We start from the raw sequence: 18,312 nt of genomic DNA on the forward strand, positions 1-18,312 counted from the left end.
TGACATCCAAGCCTGAACCATCAGATCACAACCTTTCCTTCATCAAAACACTCCTGACCACCATCACCTTGTAGAGCTGCTTCTCACATCAAGTTCTACGGGGAAATTGCTCCCACAAAAACTGCTAGCACAATAAGTTTTTGAAAGTAGTTGACATGCCTGACAGGTGAGTAATATTTCCAGTTGCTATTTATACCAAATCTTTAAGAGTTGTCACCAATTGTAATTGCATGGTAACCTGAATGTTTGTGTCAGTAGGGTCTTCATCAGTTTTCCTTCCAATGACAGAAAAATAAATTCCTACCCAGTGAAATTTTAGAAATTTTTTGATTGATTTGGAAATTGCAAGAATATGCACACATATGTCTTTATGCAGTATCTCATAGGTTTCACCCAAATTTCCCCAATGTAGCATGTCTATAAACACACTATCTTATCTGTATAAGTATATTGCCATAGTTAAATTCAGCAAAAGTGTGTACATAAATTCACTCAATAATGGGGGGAAAAAAAACAGTAATTGCATTATTAATTAGCCAAGAGCATATAGGCCCTAAAATCAAGCAATAAAACCTTCAAAAACAGGTGAAAAACACAGGCAGTGTTCATTCAGCAAGCCGTGAGTTGTGCAATTAAGACAAACTGAGAGATCAGAGGTGGAAAAAAAAAACAAACAATATACGCCTGAGCTAAGATCAGATAGGAAAAAGAACTAGAAAATTGGGACAAACCAGAAGTTTATTAAGGGAACTGGTAGCACTTACTGTCCTATATACAAGCTGATCCATTTTAATGAGAATGTAAACATAGTATACAAAAGTTAAGAAGGCTTTAAGGAAACAGTCTTCAGCTTACTTGTACCATCCCAAGTCTTAGAGGCAATTGCCCAGTAAAACAAAGGTCCCAGCTCTCTGGCTTGGATTCAGTTTTACTCAAATCTGTCAGAAGGCATTGCTACAAATAAGTCTAAAGAAAGGCAAAGAGGTTTTTATCAGATTCCAATTATTAGTATGTTTATAAGCATAAGTCATCAATCCCTTATTTTACCACAATTGTCTTGATTTTCCATGTTATTCTAAGAAAAGTTATATGAAAAAATATTCTAATAATTAAAAGGTCCTTTAAGAGACTTTTTGCTGGTGATGTGTTTTTTTTTAAAAAAAAAAAAAAACTGGTAAAGAAAATTGTATCACAATAATAATAATAATTTTAACAATAATAATAATTTTAAAATAACTATCACCTAGATATTTTCTCTGCCAATTTTTTGCATGCTAGCAAGAATTACTCTAACAAAGGTGATGGCCACTGTGCATATTTAGCCCAGGCTGCCTCATGCCCCAGCAAATTTCCTACCTTCCACCCAGTGCCTACCCCAAAGGAAAGTCCAGCTGTGTGTTGCCTTCATGGTTCCATGAGCACTTATCTCCCCAGCCAGTGCAAAAGCAAACAGGGCTGTACAAGCCACTTCCAGGCAATCTGCCTCAGTCTGCAGTGAGGGGCATTTCCTCAGCTCTTTGGAAAGCTGATTACAGAAGGTATCCCTGCTGGCTTCCATTGCTTGGCATGAATTTCAGCCTTCACTCTTGCCTTCTCCAAAGAGATGGATGCTGAGGTGCCTGCAAATATTGGCGCTGGTCTCTGTCTTGCAGAAATGCACAATCCAGTGTTTGGGACACAGTAACCCAATAACTAGGCTACAGGTAGATGTTGGATGGATAAACTCTAAGTTGTAGCCCAAATTCAGATGTAAATCTAAGACAAAATGTGACAGTCACATTTTCCAAATGAAAACAAGCTGCTCCTATGCAGTATTATTTTACCTTTAAAGAAACTGTTAGTGACAAAAAGCATATTTACCTCTCCACAACACAATTCATTGAGAACAGATACCTAAATTAAATTGACAACTCTGAAAAAAAAATTCTTAAAAAAATTAAATATATATGTATATTTAAATATATATATATATATATGCTATGTGCAGAAACAGCAACAAATGCCATCATCTGCAAAATAAACTGTACATTTCAGAGGAATAAAGTGGTAATCTGCATTGTGGTCCTCTGCTGGGACACCTTAGAAAAGCTGGTGTTCAGATAATAGTTGACTGATTGATCTTAATTCAAAGAAAACTTCCCAAAGAATAAAAAGGGTATAAAGACCTGTAAAGTTTGAGATAATATGAGCAGTGTGTTTGCTGAACTGCACACACATACCTCCTTGCTCCACAGCAAATCAAGGAAGAACAGGTTAATTTAAATCACCTTTAGCAGAGCCTATTCATTCTGCTTCCCAGATTTTGATGGGCTAAAATCTAGCACCTGTTCACCTTCTGTATCTACTCTGAGTAGCATCATCTGCTCTGCATGTGATCCTTCCACGTCCTGTGGAAGAAGTAGGAGGAATATAAAAAATTTGTGATGGAAGTACCTTTGAATGCTGCAGTGATGGAAGTTACACTGTTGTAGCTGTGAGACTTCTATGGTTTAGGATTTCCTTTGTCACTGCTTAATGTAATTAACTCCTTGAGAATATTATTTGTCAACTGCAGCCCATAAATAATTGTGGTTGGGTTGGCCCAATTACAGAACATGAGCAGACCTTTCATAAATAAAATACCCCTGATGTCTTCACACTAATTGTTTTGTAACTCTAGCATCGCTTGTCCAGGAGTAGCTGTGCTAAAACACTGTAAATCAGTTTAGCACTTCCATTCACACACTGACAGACTCTGTGACAAACGGGATCACATTTCTTATCCAGACAGCCCCTGCTAAGCAATCAGCTGGAATAGAGTAATTTGAACAGGTTCACATTAAAAAATATATGATGTTACCCAGAGGAAGCGCTCATGCTCCTGCTTCTGTCCCCATTCCTACAGCAGTGAATTCATCTGTTAAGCAGCCAAATGTTCCTCCTGCAGCCAAATTCATTACAAAACTTCAGCAAAGCAAAAGAAAAACTATACAACTGACAAAAACAATGGCTTTTTCTACCCTTGAAGAGGACAGTTTAACAGCTGACAAGCCTTGGTGCAGCCTCCAGGTCTTCAAACACAACCACCAACCAAAAGCAGAGTGTCTCCAGGTGCATATGGGGTATCAGAGTTCTTTATCCACAACTCTCTTTCCTGCTTTCATCTAAGGGAAAAGCAGGTGGTTGATATTTGGAACAACAAATGAAGAAACTGCAATCTGTTTTGGAAAAACAGAGGTGGGCAAAACTTGTCTCAAACACAGAGTTATTCTGCTTTTAATGCCAGGGAGCAATAAGGTAAGGTGTACGTATAGAAAGAATATCAGTACTTTATTAGGATAAAACACACCAATCTGCTGCCTGCATTAGGAAAGGAAGCTGTGTTGGATGGACAGTGATATTACAAAGTGATGTAATAACTATAACATCAAATTCTCTTTGTTTAATAACCTTATAGAGTTAACTTTTATTTACTGTTATAGCAAAAAGAACATCCCCCTGCTTGAAAGATGAGAAGTTGAATTTCCTCAGTAAGGTAATCTTCTTAGTACAAAAATAGGATATTGGTTGAAAGGAAAATACATCTTTTCATGAGGGGCTTTAAGAGAGTCACCTTATTACCTAGAGGAATTCCCAAATCTGGCAAAGCCATTTATGTCTCTTCTCTCTTCTCCAAGGGAAAGAAAAGCAGGCAGCAAGGAGCACTTTGAAGACTAAACCTTACCTGCTTCTCCTTCCTACTTACCTGGTAACTAGTAAAGCAAACAGCAGTCATTAACTAAAGAAGATTCAGATAATTTTATTCCCAAATGCTTTTTGCAGTATGTTTCAAGAATAGATAAAGCATTCCTGTGAGTATGAGGAAATTTTATTCCAGTAGGCTGCAAACAAAAGAGCAATGAAAAGTAATTTACCTTCTGTGTCACACTGAATCTTTTAGTTATCTCCTGCTAAAGAAGGGATGCTCAAAGCTATGTTAGACCCAGTATCATCTTACTGTAAAGAACAAAATCTGTGATGCTGATATTAGTATGGTGAAGTGAGACACATAGTGCACAAATACTGCTTCCTTCCTGGTGTTTACAAGACTGGGCTATGCAGTTACACTGCACTACATGTGAGGACACTCAGTCTGAAGATTCAGCTACGCAGGTTGCTCTGGCCAGCAACTAGTTGACAAGCAGCTGCACTGGAAACGATCTGTAAAGTCTTATTCAGCTAAATTGCTGAGCACTAAAGGGAGCATGAGTTAGCTGGAGAATATTTTGACCACCAGAGGGCTCCTACATTTTTTTCCTTAATTAAATAAAAGCAGTAAGCAATGGGTGGCCTCGTTTACAGTCATTAAAAGAATAATGTGTAGCTAGCAATGTATTTGATCAATTTCATCCTTATTTTTATGTGAATAACTGTGGACAGACTGTGAATGTATTCAATCTATAAATTACTCAAAGCTAGTCATAAATGCTTTCATCAAATATTTCTAGATTTGCAAATACTTAAAATATAGTCATTCCAGTTGAATATCTTTCTCACAATCTGCATTGTCATTTCAACTATTAGTGCATCAAAGCCAACCTACATTTTTAAATGTGTATTCATTTGTATGAACCATTTCCTTTGCATATCATTTGCTAAATAGTATGAATGGTTAGATAAAAGGTCACTGAAGACAAAGTATAAACTTGTGGTGATTTCTGTCTCTTCTGGATGAGGTTAAGCCTGCAGTTGCTCGCTCATTTTGGAGGTGTATCACTGAGAAACATCACAAAGCTTCACCTCACCCAAAAAAGTAGCTAAGACTTGCCATTTCTGTATCCCAACATACAACTGAAATGACGTTTTCAGGGTTCACTTGAGCTTTCAAAACTGATTTGCAGGTCTGTTTGGGACAGGAAGTCAACACCCTCTCAGATCTTTGCAGAAGACAAGCAAGTAGCTGTTTTCAGAGTCCAAATCAAACATGTGGTCCTCACATCAGTGATTCTCACCTTATCTGTCCATGATGGTCAGACCAAGTCATAAACTCTTCTCAGCCTGTTTAACAATAACAGGTTACTTGTCACATTCGATAGAGTTCTGATGAATTAGAGGATCCCAGCCTATTTACAGTTTAACGAGGTCTCTTCTTGTTTCAGTTCTTCAGTGCCTGAAACTTCTTACAGATTTTTTTTTACTCAACGTTCACACCTTTGAGTGGAAGTTACCGTAGCTCTAGAAACCCATCATTTTCCTGACCCAGCAGATAAACACTTTTAGGCCCTCTGGGATCTACTCAGACATATATATTCCTCCTGTCTTATCTGGGTTCATGCTACTGTAGTAACAGCAGAGATGTTTTGCTGATATCTCAAAAGTGGACTATCAATCATTTTTTCCTAATTCCCTTTCAAATATAATTTCCTTTGTAAGATCATTCTGGTTTTACCTGTACTTGCAAGCTCCACTCATGACAAAGAATTTTGGCAAGCATTTTCCTGTTGAACATGGTATGACTAGCATAATTTGTATGACAGAGCCAAACTAAACATCAGGTTGACAAAAAATCTCTTACTACAGTTTAACAACTACTTTATGTGCTTTTGATGCGAGATAAATGTTTCACGCCATTCTCAGGAAGCCAAAGGAATTAAACCTCTTGAGTTCTCCAGCTTCCAGCAAAACAGTAGAACAGTAAATATTTTCCTAAATTATAGGTCCATGATAAAATACCATATCCAGAAAAGAATTCATCCATTTCCACTCAAAATCCATGATATTTATCAGAACTTTCAAATTACATCTACTCAAGAAAAGGCCATTACCTTAATCCTCTTTCCCACTTGTTAGTTGACTCATCTGCAATATTAGCAACAGAACACTGTCTGCTCCAAAGCTGAGCCCCATTGCTCTTCAGTGTGTAGAAAACTGAAATCTGTATGAAAAAAACAGATTAACAGTAGTAAGGAGCCGGTGGCCCTTTTCCCTTTTGAAGCACAGAAAATTATTCTTACCATATATTCAGATTTAAGCACAAGGAAAAAGTGTGGATGTTATTACAGTGAGAAGTCTTGAAGTAGAAACAGTCAGCCTTTATTTCACAGAATCACAGAATGACCCAGGTTGGAAGGGACCTCAAGGATCATGTAGTTCCAACCCCCCTGCCTGGCAGGGCCACCAAACATACACCTTTACTAGATCAGGTTGCCCAGAGCCCTGTCCAACCTGGACAGGGATGGTTTGACTTTCTAGTACTCATCTAGGCTTATCTTTTCTCCTCTAGCAAATTACCCCTAGGTTGCTTCCCCTCACCTAGTTTTCCCTGATTTTTTCAACTCCCAGATGTTGTAATCTCCTTTGTGGGGTTTTTAATGACATTTGAAACACAATTTGAAAAGAACTGGCTTAAAACAGGGTGAGCTTTCCTCACAGAAAGCTGAGTGTTGATTGATGCATTTCATGTTAAAAGGGTGCATTCTGCTAGAATGATCATGCCTGGCTCATTTTTAGGGTTTGTTTTTTTTTTCCTCCTTAGGAAGAAACAGTAATCCTTATCCCAAAATGAAGGTCACCTGAGAGGAGATGAGCAAATATCATACAAAACAATTCTGCACTCTTTAACTGCCACCAGACTGCCTTGATTTGGTTCCCTCATTCATCCCAACTCTATTAGAATGTTGAAATCCATTTCCTTCCAGTCTGAATCCAGTTTCAGGTGAGATGTAGCCAATCTCATTCCTTCACCTCATCTGGGCACTGAGGGCAAGGCCTCATGGGACAGACTACCGATGGTTGAAGTGTTGCATGGGAAGGCTCTGCCAGCACACTTGGGGTACTCCTGGCATCTCATGGAAGCCTAAAGTTCCTCTTCTGAAGGAAAAGCTGTACAGTAGCATGATTTCTTCTACAGCTCCTATCTCTTGAGGCTGATTTCTCAAGTCTTGGTGTTTGCCACCTAGATAACCTAGCTAAACCCAACCTCCACATTCATTCCTGTAAGAAAAATATAATTCCAAAATAAGAAGAATAAGCATCCAGTTCAGGTATGTTACCAGCTTTGAAGCTCATTCGTCAAGTCTGATACAGATCTGGTGGTCTTTGGATAAATTATGATTCCTCACAGAAATCACAAAAACAGTAGTTCTCATCTGTGTGTCACTGATGCCTAAATTAAGAAGTCTGATAATAGAGACCACTCATTATTGTTCTCCACTGGATATTATGGCCAGGACTTGCCAGTATCTAAAGCAAGTGCAATAGAAATACTCAATTATAACGTTTCCCATTCTAGCCAAAATTTGGCAAAAAAACAATTACTTTCCCAAGTAATACTTGCTGGGTTCTGTTTCAGCCTCTTATATCTGGTACGCTGCACAGACTGTATCTGCTTATACACCTTGCAGAGCCACAACTCCTCTGTAACTTCTCTGTATAACAGGTATGCCCCAACCAATGTAAGACTGCTTTTAGCACCACTGAGCTTTACTCAAAGATCCTCACACCAATGGTGCTCAGCACATGAGCTGACACCACACAAACATCTGTAGTGACAGCAGGCCCAGGATGCTGTTTCTTAGATTCAAAAAGTGCACACAGCTGTGGCTCACATGTCAAGATAATTGCTGGAAGAACTGAGCCTATAACCCCTCCTCAGCCATTTCTCATCCTGTCTCACCCCATCTTCTCAGTTTATCCCTTGTATGTAAAACACGCTCTTATTTCACTCTTTTAATTGCGCTAGCAGAGGTTTAGCCCTGAATTACATGCAGTTAAGAAAGCTTCCCACCATCGTGAAAAAGAAGCCCTTCATGTTTTGTATCTTTAATGCAGCCAATTTGCAGGGTCCTTTAAGAGCAGCTGCTAGTTTTATGTGTCAAATGACCACAAAACAAAAGAGAGCGTGGCAGTGCCTTGTGGGTTCTGCTGACACAGCACACCATTTCAATTGAAAACAAGAACTAGAAGGAGCAGTTTGAGAAACCTGACACTAGCTGTTACCTTTAGAAATCACATCCCCAAAATGAAGACTAGCCTACATATTACATATATATTTTTAAATGCATGTTAGATGTTGTTGGAGACAAAGGTGATTGGCATGTCCTTCTGAAGAAATGTCTGTTACAAAAGAAAAGCGAGCAGAGAAGGTGCCATTTCTCTATCACCATAGTAAACCCCTAATGCACTGTAAACAGAGCAGGTCATGCAGTAAAACGTGAAGAAGCTCTTCTTTAATCATCTGAATAGAAATTTAATATCTTTGCATCTGCTAAGTAAGGCAACTTGCCCAAGCAACCAGATACACAGAGCCTTATGTGTTTATTCTGCCTTTGTTGCTATTGAATGAAGCTCCTATGTCACAAGCATTAAGGCTGGTATTTACTAAGCAGTTGCACATGAGGGCATATTAAAAAAAATTAGGACACCCAAACATGTAAGGAAACCTAGGAAATCAAAGAAAATATTCATATATACAGCATGACTATGGAAGAAACAAAACAAAACAAAAAGGAGCATTTCTGGTAGTTTTGCTGTTTTAAATGTTGAGGTCCAACAGCTATGAACCCAGGTCAATCCAATTGTACACTGTGCAGAGGAGCTGAGCATCAGTAGCTCAGATCTTAGTCATGCTGTGAGGACTGGAGAATATTGGAGATGACATGTTGCTACCACACATTGCCCATCATAACTGAGCTGCAGCAGTGCTAGAGCAAGAGGAGAAAAATAAACTCTTACCATCCAGGAGACCTATGAACTTTGGTAGGACAGTTTAAACATTATATCAATATTACCTGTCAGCTTCCAGGAGCCCTGGCTCTTTTTAAGGGGCAATTGCAAGGTAAGAGCAATGCCACAAGACTAGTGTGTTTCAGTTTTCACCCTCTTTTCTGCACACCTGACAGGAAGGGTGGCTGCTGTCAAACAGTAAGGTCACATGAACGTAGCAAAATTCACCTTCTCAGTCTGGGAGCATGAAAATCAATTGACTATTCAAAACTGAGTAGCAACAAAAAAACCCATATTCAATATCTCTGCAGCAAAGACCACCATTCTACTACAGCAGGAAAATCTTCCAGCAGCCTTTCAACACAGCTGTTTACACCATAGAAAGCACTACTATGTGTGAAAGTCTTTCAAGAATCCTGCCAAATATTGCATTACCCTCTCCTAATCCTGGGGATAAATGCAGAGTCACACCTGCAGGTCACAGAATCATAGAATCTCAGAATATCCCAAACTGGAAGAAACCCACAAGGTCCATCAAGTCCAAATCCTGGCTCCAGACAAGACCACTCAAAATTCAAACCATGTTCCTGAAAGTGTTTTGAGAGCTTCTTGAACTCCAGGAGCAGAGTGATCATGGATCACTGCCCTGGAGATCCTGTCCCAGTACTCAACCACCCTCTTAGAGAAGAACCTTTTTCTACTACCCAACCTGAGCCTCTCCTGCCATTCCCTGAGATTCTTTAGGAGGTAGCAAATATTTCTAATGATCAATAGCCTGTGACAAATAAGAAATCACTTTGTGTGATACCTGCAGAATTAGTTTTGCAGAGAACTAGCAAATCTTACCTTTGAATAGGCAGAAAACAAACAAGGACTGAAGCTGAAGACTGGGTTATGAACAAATGTAAATTCATAACTAGAATATTAGTATAACAACTATTTCAGAGGAGACCGACACCAGATTATGCCTCTGGATCTAACAGTTCTTTCAGATGGTATTTCAGTAGGCATACGTGAAGTTCTGAGCTAAAATCTTCCATAATGTGAGCTTTAAATAAACAGCTCACCTAAAAATACTTTGTTGTCCTGATGATAATCCCTCTGTGCCTTCAAAAGTTTTACACATAACTTGAGTTCTGATGAGATAAAGAGAGGGGTCTTTCTCTAACCTTATGGCATTTGCCTGTAGTGCAGATTTCCTAGTTCAAACTCCTTATTTGAGGTGGGCATCTGAAAGAAACACTTCGTCTATTAATGATTTGAGCAGATCTACACAGGATCTCCTCCCTGAGCAATGTTCCTGCACTGTCCCATGTAGCTATGGCTTCTACCCTGTTCCACACATCTCTCTTCTTCTGCCAAATGTTTCCTTCTTTGCATCTGTTTATAGTGAGATATTTAAAAGACTCATAAACGTCTATTTTTGTACCACTTGTCTATGTATACACATATTTTTGTCACTCTTTGCTTAATTGCTCCATTCTCACTGAACATTTGTACCTTTTCCGCATTTCTTTTTTCCTATTAAACTGGCAGTTCTCAAGCAGGAAATGCCCTTTTTCTTTCTCTTAATCTGTTTTTAATACAACTCGTAACATGGTGGCTTGTTGGTATAGGTTATTACAATAATCACAGATAACACAGTATTCCTTGGTGCAACAGAACTTGGCTTTATTGATCACCTTGCCACCATAAGCAGCTGAACTGTTCTAACACTATAAAAAATACTTTAAATCCAACACAAAAAGCTGACTGGTGCCCTTGTGTTTCCATACCACTGGCTAATGCTTCAACTTACAGACTCACCTCCCATTGCAGCAAGCATCCAGCATCCTACTTCCTAGCAGTTAAGCACTTTGCCTCCAGCGAGGCTTGTAAAATGCAAATTCCATGGTAAAACACATGAACTTCCTTCTCATATTTGTGAATAAGATTTTATATATTCTTTTCATGAGCATTTCCAACTATTGTGCTAATCCTCTCACTTACAGATAAAGCCTTTATTTAGTTTCTTCTGTATTTCTGCGTTAAGGCTATTAGCTGTTCCTCAGAAAGCCTTTAAATATACACATGCATACACAAAATAGGTGGGTGTGAATGCAATACCCAGCCACATGTGTATGTAACAGATGTATATTCATTATATAGAGCAAATGCAAACAAATATATAGTTTTGATCACTTCTTTCACTTTGCTTGCCAGTAAGGAATTACTGAGACATAGTAGCCTCATGACTTAAAAGATGAGACCATGGTGTTGCTATTTTTACACTTCTGAGGAGAGTGCAGGTGTTTCAAAGCATTTATGAAATTGCTTGATTGACTCTTATATAGAAGTCTATTGACAACACTTTGAACCTCTGCAGCTAGGCTGTAAAAGATTTGATTATAGTAACAATACTAACCGTCATGAATGTCATAAATCTTAAGAGAAAGGACACATATGTCACATATAATGCATGAAAAAGTTGTCCTTTTATCATGGATAACTTACCATTGTGTAGATACTCTGCTGATCAGCTACTGCATTATTTGAATAAGTATCTGATGTCTTGTTTTCTTTCAAGGAGGCAGGTGCAGGACGAAGTAGGAAGCCTGCCAAGAAAGATGATAAATTGCCACTCGGTGCTGGGGACCAGTGCTTAACATCAGTGCAATACTGCCAGGAATTAAAGCAGTAAAGTAATAAGAAACTAGGAAGAAAATAACTTCTCATTCTCAGTAAAAAGACTGAGTCCATTTTCTCTATCCATTATAATTTTAGTTCATCTAAGACAAAGCATTCTCATTGTATCATTGCACACAGTTTTAAATAGCCTTAGAAAACAGCCTATGACTTACAAGCCATGAATCTTTAAACTAATGATATCAGTTGCTTTTCTGATAGGGAAGTAATCCTGAAGCTAACAAATCACACAGAAAAATAATTGCAAAGATTAGTCTTCAGCCTTCAAAATCCATATAAATATTTGGCAAGGGTTACTTCCCGATTTCTGATCTATTCAGTAACAGTGCAGTTGAAAGTGACAGGGAGCTCAAAATCTCCCAAGTTCCCTTATTTCCTCATTTAGCCCCTTCTGCACTGAGTTTGATCAGATATATATTAGTTTGGAAAAAAATAAAAAATAAAATAAATAAATCATGTGATTTACATTAATTTGTATGAGAAATAGAACAAACCTTGTAGCAACTTTACATTTGGGTGCCTACACATAAGCAATGTAGGTTGCTCTGAAAGAAATGTCTCCTATTTATTTCCGCAGAAATTATGATGGATAAAAGAGCACAATAACACTATTTGAAGAAAATTTTCTCAGCTACAAAATGCTATTTTTCCATATAGTCATCATCATTATCTAGACACTTTCATCAGCAGTGAACAAGAGTCTGCATACCATACTTGTAGTAATCTGCACCAGTGGAAGTGACGCACTGCTTCAGAGTTGCTATGACAGCATAATTACTAGGAAAATGTTGCCCACACAGTCCATCTTTCATTGGCCCAAACAGATGGAAGTCAGAAGACACCAAATACAGACTATGCAGTGGGTGTGGTAGGACAGTTCAGCCAAAGTTGGCATATGCTCCACAATCTTCAAACTGGTATAGGACTTGGCATGATAGTGTTGAAAAAGAAAGGCTGTCTTCTTTTTGGGCCTGACTCTGCAACTTTAAGACTTCAGCTTATTCAGTGTTGCAATGTAGCAGTCAGAGTTTGTCTGGATTGCAGGAAATCCAGAAGGATCATCCCTTTTCTGTCCCAAAGACAGTGCACATCACTTACTGAGGGCTGCATCTGGAACTTTTTTCTTCACTGGGGAATTCCCAAGTTGCCACTCCATGGACTGCTGTTTTGACTGTCTCATAGTGGTGACACCACATCTCATCACTGGTAATGATATGATCCAGGAAACCATCACCTTCAGCCTTGTACTGGTTCAGTAGGTCCTGACAAACTTGCATATGGTGTTATTTCTGTTTATTATTTCTGGGACCAACTCAAATCATACTTCGTAATAGTCCAGCACTGCCACCCTCATTTCCAATGCACTGAAGCCAAAATTCAGCTCCTTACACAGTTCATTGGTCACAATTCACCAATTCTCACAGATGAGCTGATCAAGACACTCTTCATTTCATGATGTGACTTCTGTGCATGACTTTCCAGAACATGTATTGTCTTTCACATCACTGACATCACTGCTGAAACACACCAACCACTGCTTCAGTTTGGTCTCCAGTAACATTGAGCAAATGTTGATGAATGTTAATAGCTGCCATTTTTTTTTCCACACAGAGCAATTCGGGGACGCACCTTTGCTTCTTATGCACTTCCAAGTTAGATACTAATCTGCCAGACTGCCTCTCTGCTGCCATCTGTCACACAGCAACAAAATGTGGCAGAATATCTGTGGGAAGGTTCAGCGTCTACTGCCATACTATCAACATCTACCTCTGACTTCATAGGTCAAGACCATAAAATAGAAGGCAATATTATTGGAGTCAAGACTTTAAATGCAGGACAAAACACAGATTCATCAAGAATTTTGTCATTCATATTGACCAAAAGTCAAGAAAATACTTCAGGAAAGCTGAATTCCTAGTTTGACATTAGAAATATGTTCATGCAGTCATCAAATCATCATCATTCTAAGGCCAAGTTACACACATACACATTCCCTGTTTTCCTATGACATCAAATAAACACAAAACAAATATATATCTCGCTTCTTAGTGCACACAATGCATATGGGGGGAAAACATACGTAAGCTTCCCAATTTTGAGGACCTTGAAATCTTTGTCTTCAGAGGCAGTCAAGACCATGCTCTAGCCAAAACTTCAGGCAGGGATGTTGTGCTGGCATTGTGCTCTGCTAGGAACAGGGATGCTTCTTGCAGTCTGAAGTATCCCATCTGCTTTGGTCTGTTTTTTTTCTGAGTGGCCAGATTATAGGTATTCTAAAAGATCAGTCTCTTTACAACACAGTTTCTGAGTTGACAACTTTGTGCTCTTTGCTGACTGCATTTTGGGGAGCCTTTCTGCACAGCCTTTGGAATAATCCCTTTTGTATTTGATTTGGGCAGTGGTGCAGGATCAGATCTATGCATATAACCAGAGATCTGCCTCTGGCAGTGAAAAAGGCCTCAGCATTCTGCACGCCATGCAACACTTTTCCATGTCATTCAAGAACAAAACTAGTCCTGCTCAAGTGTAGATTTGTGCCAAAGGACTTCTTAGAGAATGATCTGTTCCTAGACTAGTTTCCACTTTATGAGTCCTGTAATTATCATTCTACTTGTTTGGCAACCAGCAAAATCTGCTCATGACATATGAGGACCAATTCTAGCCCCAGACCACCATCACTGTTTGATCTTCTTTCTCTCTCCACCTCTTTCCGCTCCTCATTCTTTTCTTAAGTTGAAGAACACAGCAGATCTTGCTAGAGCCTGTCCTCTTCCTTCTTACAGCCCCCTTTAGATACTAAAAGGCCACTCTCAGGCCTCCCTGGTGCCTTCCCTTCTCCAGGATGAACAGCCCCAGCTCTACTAGCCTGTCCTTGCATGGGATGTGTTCCATCCCTGGGACCATTTGTGGCCCCACTCTGGATGCACTCCAAGTCCATGCCTCTCCTATACTAAGGACTCCACACCTGGACACAGTACACCAGGTGAGCACTCACCAACACAGAGGAGCAAAATCACCTCACTTGCTCTGCTGGCCACATTTCTTTCAATGCAGCCCAGGACACGGTTGGCTTTCTGGGCTGTGAGGACATGCTGCTGGCTTATGTGCAGCTTGCCACCCACTAGTCTTTTTCACAGAGCTGTGTTCAATGAACATCTCATATCAGTTATTCACAGTTGTGTACATAACCAAAGCACAGATTTTAGTTTGGCCCAGGAAAAAAAATGGCGTTAGTTACAATGTAAATTTCTGGAAGGAGAAAAAGGTATTAGCAATGATTCACAGATTTTGCTGTGAATAAATTTTGAAGCTGTATCACAGATATTCTGGTTTCTTAAGACAGAAAGAAAGGAAATATGCCGCAAAATTATTTTACAGCAAAACAGGAGTTAAAGAGTGTGTGTGGGGTCCAGATTCTCCAGCACCTTTCTGCATTTATAGTCATGTAGTTTATGCAAAGTGCATTTATTGTGCTTGCCTTCCAGCACTGCATCGTGTTGACTCAAAGCAGATAACAGTAAAGTAAGAGAGTCCTATAATTGTTTAAGTTTCACTGTTTATTTCATGGATAGCTTTTTTATATAAGGAAAACAATTGATGCATTCCTCTTTCAACATAGTACTGAGATTACCCTGTGATCCTTTTTTTCTAGGGTCAACACCAGCAAATGTATTCTAGCCAAAGTTATGTTCCAGGATCAGTTGATCTGGGCTACCAGTCACTAAAGTGAATAATATTATCAATATAAATTGCTGTTAAAGAGAAGTAACTTAATGTCTCTCATTTACCTATAATTTACCCTACTAGTCACCCTTTAGACTACAAGCAGGAAGATGAAACCCTTGCCAAGTGACTGACTTCATTTCTCAGTCAAGGAAGAAGAAAAAAGAAATCCTGACTCAGCAACATATGCATGAATTAATCTTGGTGAGATAAAGTACCTACTGCTTATTCATTGATTTTCTATACCATATTCAAGTCTAAGAAACTTGAAAAGAAAGCAACAGGCAGCATGCAGTGTTCTTCTGACTTACAATAAGTTATGCTGATATTTCCCAAGGAATCAGCATCACAAAATTTGTTGTCCAGCATCATGATGATGCTGATGCTGTTTCCTGTTCCTTAACTGAGGCCTCCAGAGTTGGTTCAAAGCACTGCTCTTACTGAAGACTCATTAGTGGTACTTTTCCTGCCTTATATGTCTGAAACAGTTCCTGAATGTCCACCAGAGAAAAAAAAATTTAGGTTTCTCATTTGCTGTCACTCTAATAAGGTCTATTATTCTGCCAGACGGGTGAAGAGATTCCCATGAGAAAGTATGTGTTTAGTGTAGCTTTCCTGTTAAAAGCGTGATCCAAATTTTTGCCAAATTGAGGAAAAAGTCCCAGCTGATTTTAATCAGCTTCTCATCAATGGATTCCTATCAGATTCTTCCATGCTTAGCGTTTCAATAGCAATGGGACATCAGGTGGCAGGTACAACTTTACTTAGTGCTCAGGAGCCAGATTATCTGGAGAGTGGGCCTACCTCTTCTTATGGCAGGAAGATACAGCTTGGCCTCAACCAGGCTTGGAGCCTACAAGTAGCTTGTTCATTCGCTCACAGGATTAACGTGGGAATTAACTCCCATATGAGCAGCATTATGTTATCTAATTTGCATAGTCTCCCCATTCTCACAACACGATACCAATGCTGACAGTGGGAGTCTATGCTTTTGGAACAGGAGGTCCAGCTCTCTATCTCCAGTGACAACCATGAAGTCTATACAGCAAGGGCAAGCAGAACACTTGACAACCATGACGTTTGTACAGCTTGTGAATTGTTACAGTGGCCATATTTTGAAACATCAGCAGCCTGTGAGAACTCTTTGCATATTTTCCTACTAGACCTGATCAAAAGATAAACCATCTTTACTTTTTTAAAGAGAACCCTATAGAAATTTTAGATACTGATCAAGAAATAAATAACCAGCTCGCTGATGACCATAACAAGGACTCTGCCTTGCTTTCACTGGACTCCTGTGAAAAAGGCGTGGGTTCCCTTCAGCCTATTCAGCTATGAAATTTCTTCAAACAGTGAAAGAGAAACCATAAAACCAAATGTGATGCGCATCATCCCAAGAGTTCCCTTGGCAAAATTCTCCCAGCTTCAAAAGTACACTGTTTTGCAAGAGTCTGAAACAATTTAACATCAGTTCCATTTGGTTCTTCACAGAAAGACATCAAATCTCTTAAGATGAGATAATTCCTTGACAAATGCTAGGTGACTGCGTCACTGAATAGGCTTCTTAGTAAGACTGTCCAACAGTATTCATCATAAACTGTTTTCAGCTGTCTGATGTGTGTAACTACAAAAATGTGCTTTGAATTTTCCAGTGTTGAAAATATATTTTGTGACATAAGGAATTTCAGACATATACTGGTCAATACATGATAAATCTGCAACTGAAGACTATTGGTAGTGGTTGAGTATAGAGCATGGAGGGCAAAAACACTGTTTTCAGCTCAGAAGAAGAGATACTTAAAATTGAGAAATTTGGTATCTTGTTTGCATGACTGAATAACCAAAGAAAGAGTTGAAATACAAACTTGATTTACTTGAAAAAATAACTGGAGATACAGAAATAATCAGTGATGCAAAGAAACATGTTTACAATCAAATATAACACTCATTAGGACCCTTCTATGGCAGCAGGCAGCACTTGAAACAACACTTTAGCTAGATATCCCATTGATCTCACACGCTTAAGATCTGCAGTAGAACACTTTGCTGCTCTACAGCATCTGCTAGTGAAGAAATAAATACAGCCATTCAGTGTTGAGGGTATCATAATCACCAGTCAAAAGCTTCCATAAAATTCATCGTTTCAGAAGAGGCACTTTTTTTTTTTTTTTTTTTTTTTAACTGCAAGATTACCCACTAGATGCCATTATAGCATACAGAGTTTTTTTAATTGCTACATATCCTGAAACATTAGAGTGAGAAACTCTAAAGCATTCTGTGGAGCAGATGTCTGTGAAAATGCCTGAGTTGATATGTCCTTACCATTGTTTTGGAAATCAGGCTACCAGGTCACCCACCTTTCACTTACAGGGATTTAGCTGTGAGTCACCAGTTTTTAAAAATCTTGGTGTAAATATTTTAATTGCTTAAAAAATCAAATCAAGTTCAAATGTTCTGGAAGGATTCATACAGCAAAGCTTTCCAAGCCATCTTTCCCTATTAACAGTAACACTTACCATTGTGTTGTCCATTCGTCTGTTGGATGTGCAGCCTTTAAATCTCTCTTCATTGAGTTTATGCCATGTGGAGAAACTGAAAATAAATAAATAAATAAATGAAGAAAGGTCTTTAAATTTTTCAGAGTCGAACTGTCCTTCAGTAACACGGATGTCATTCATGTCACAATGAATGAGAGTCATACCCAAAAGAAGTGATGATTCTAAACGTAAAAGGAAAACATCAAAGGTAATAGAAAGTCCATTTAAGCCCCTAAACAGGCAGGCAGGCAGGCAAAGAAACAAAAAGAAGGATGCTATTATATGCATATCCCAAGATGTTCTCTACATGACCAGTTTTCTAACAGTAGTCATCCTTAACAGGGATAAAATAAAGCATTTTTTAATTTGTTTAACTTAGTGTTCTTGTCCTCTAAAACCAGTTTTGATTACTGCAACTTGTTTTAACATAGGCCAACGTGTAGGATAGCATAGTTAAATCTTTCTTTTGAAGTAACAGTCCTGAAACTGTCTTTTTTTCACATGAGCATAGCTTGTTGCAGCCAGAGATGAGACTATAACATGATTTTATTTGAAGTCATGCTTTTGAGTGTCTTTGATAGCTCTTTCTCTATTACCATTATCATTTCCTGAGTTATAACTGTCAGTTGCCACTATCAAAAGATTGGAGAAAGAGGTGTAAGTCATGGTCACTCCGCCTTCCCAT

The 18,312-nt window shown here is 38.8% G+C and overlaps 1 long non-coding RNA gene across 1 annotated transcript; it reads right to left on the bottom strand.

Moving 5' to 3' along the window:
* Window positions 1–5,770: 5,770 nt before the first annotated feature.
* LOC116653411 lies at window positions 5,771–17,691 on the bottom strand. Its single transcript, XR_004307196.1, has 3 exons — window positions 17,607–17,691; window positions 11,176–11,276; window positions 5,771–5,893 (listed from the first exon to the last, which is right to left on the bottom strand). It is a non-coding gene; the product is annotated as an uncharacterized LOC116653411 (long non-coding RNA).
* Window positions 17,692–18,312: the final 621 nt, after the last annotated feature.

Source organism: Coturnix japonica, chromosome 1 (genome assembly GCF_001577835.2).
Source record: "Coturnix japonica isolate 7356 chromosome 1, Coturnix japonica 2.1, whole genome shotgun sequence".
In the NCBI taxonomy this organism is placed as follows: domain Eukaryota; kingdom Metazoa; phylum Chordata; class Aves; order Galliformes; family Phasianidae; genus Coturnix; species Coturnix japonica.